Source organism: Pteropus vampyrus, unplaced genomic scaffold (genome assembly GCF_000151845.1).
Source record: "Pteropus vampyrus isolate Shadow unplaced genomic scaffold, Pvam_2.0 Scaffold51, whole genome shotgun sequence".
Classification (NCBI taxonomy): Eukaryota; Metazoa; Chordata; class Mammalia; order Chiroptera; family Pteropodidae; genus Pteropus; species Pteropus vampyrus.
Window position 1 is genome coordinate 706,335 of NW_011888832.1, and position 1,966 is coordinate 708,300.

General features: G+C 53.6%; 1 non-coding gene across 1 annotated transcript; it reads left to right on the forward strand.

Annotated features, from left to right (window-relative positions):
* The first annotated feature begins 1,032 nt into the window (after nt 1–1,032).
* LOC111739635 lies at nt 1,033–1,138 on the forward strand. The gene has a single exon (XR_002780323.1). It is a non-coding gene; the product is annotated as a U6 spliceosomal RNA (small nuclear RNA).
* The last annotated feature ends 828 nt before the right edge of the window (nt 1,139–1,966 follow it).

Consider the following 1,966-nt stretch of genomic DNA (forward strand, 5'->3'; position numbering starts at 1 on the left):
ACTCTAGACATATTGAGGACATAAGATGGACAGGACTCAGTAATGGGGAGGGGGGAGGAGAGCAGGTCGAGGGCGTGCCCGAGATTCTGAGCTGCAGACTTGCAGGGAGAGAGTCATTCACAGAGCTGAATTCAAGGGCTGGAAAGCTAGGCTGCAGTTCAGAAGGGAAGAAGGACTGTGCTCTGTTGGAACAGGTGCCGGAGAGCAGGCGGACAGGTGAGTCAGAATGACTGGGAGCCGGAAGCTGAGGGAGGGGGTCTGCTGATGGCATCATCCAGCATTCTGGGAAGTAGAGGGCAAGGCTGTCTGTGGAGGGGGAGGTGGGAGATAGACAGGAGCGGGCAGCTGGAAATTTGAGGGTGGGAGAGAAGGACTGAGGATGTCATCCAGGTGGGGGAGAAACTGAGTTGACCAGAAAGCTGAGGGAGGCTTACTCAGAAAGGGGGAGGGGCTGTTGGAGGTGAAGGATCATGAGTTCTTAGTGGAACCTTGCACCGAGGAGTGGATGGTGGACAGCACTGCCGCTGGACAGAGCAGGAAGAAGCTGCGAGCTCCAAGGAGCTCGCCCGAGACTGGCTTTGGAATTAAAAGTAATTGACAGTCATGTCCTATCGCTGGGACTCTGAACCTGGGGTTGATCGTGGGGTTCCAGTCTCCCACAAATCCCTATGGCCTGGCTAATGCCCACCCGGCAGGGGCATGGAGCATAGTCTTTGGGGACCTTATAGCTGGGCTCAAACTCAGCTCTGCCACTTACTAACACCCGTGTGTAAGTGAAGGCCATCAAGGGCATTGCTCACAGAGCTCGCATGAGCACTGAATGAAGCAGTAACTATAAAGCATCGACGACAATTGCTGTCGTTGTGACTGGCTGTGTGGGGGCTTCTGAAACTAGAGTAGGACTGAGTGTGCACGAGAGAAAACCCAGGTTGGGTGGTGTGTGGGCAGGGAGAGGGGCAGTTAACTCCTGAAAGATTTCCGGGTTGGTGTGGAAGCCCTGGGTTTCCACTGCTGTCTAAGAAGAGACAGAAAGTGCTCGCTTCGGCAGCACATATACTAAAACTGGAATGATACAGAGAAGATCTGCATGGCCCCTGTTAGGAACTATATAGATGTCTAACCAACGTACTGTATACTTGAAACTAATTAAAATAAATTTTCTTTTTTTTAAAAGAAGGGACAGAGAAAGATTAGGGGTGGTAGGAGGTCACCTCTCAGAAGGAAACGACAGGGAGAGGGTGGGGTGTCAGGGACAGGATTCCCCAGCAGTTAGGCCCACCCCACTCACCTTGAACTTGTTCCTGGCCGGGCTGAGTGTGACGCGGCCTTCCTGGAAGGCAGCCTTGGCCAGGGAGTCGAGGACTTGCTCAGAGATCCAGAAATACAGCACACAGGGGCCCCTCAGGAATCTGGGCAAGAAGGTGGGGAGAGAGATGTCTTCTGAGAACTTGTAGAGGAAATCCCCTGGAGAAAGCTGGGTGTGGCCTGGACTCCTCCCCTGCCCTTCCCACATGTCTCTAATGCACCTGGGAGCCAGCATCCGGAAGACTGAGAGGAGCTTTGGAAAGCATCCCGCCCAGAGCTTAGAGGAGGAAACTGAGGAGAGCTGCACTCGGAACTAGAGGCTCCTCCCAGCTGGCCTTTCGTTCATTCAACAGATGTTTCCTGAATGCCAGCCACGTGCCAATCGCTACATGGGATGAATACACAGATGTGGCTCCCACCCTCACAGGCTAGTCCCACATTTAGATTTGCATTTTATCTATTTTCTCAGTAGCGACACGAGGGCCGCAGAGACGATGTACTTACATACTCACACTTCTCTTGGAAGTGCAGGAGCAGCTTATGGATAGATAGAAGGTAGTCGGGGGCATCGGTTTCCACACTGCCAGATTGCAGGCTGCAGAGCCCCCAGCTCTATGTTAGGGCAGACGCGGCCTGTGGGCAGTGTCCAGGCCAGCCAGGA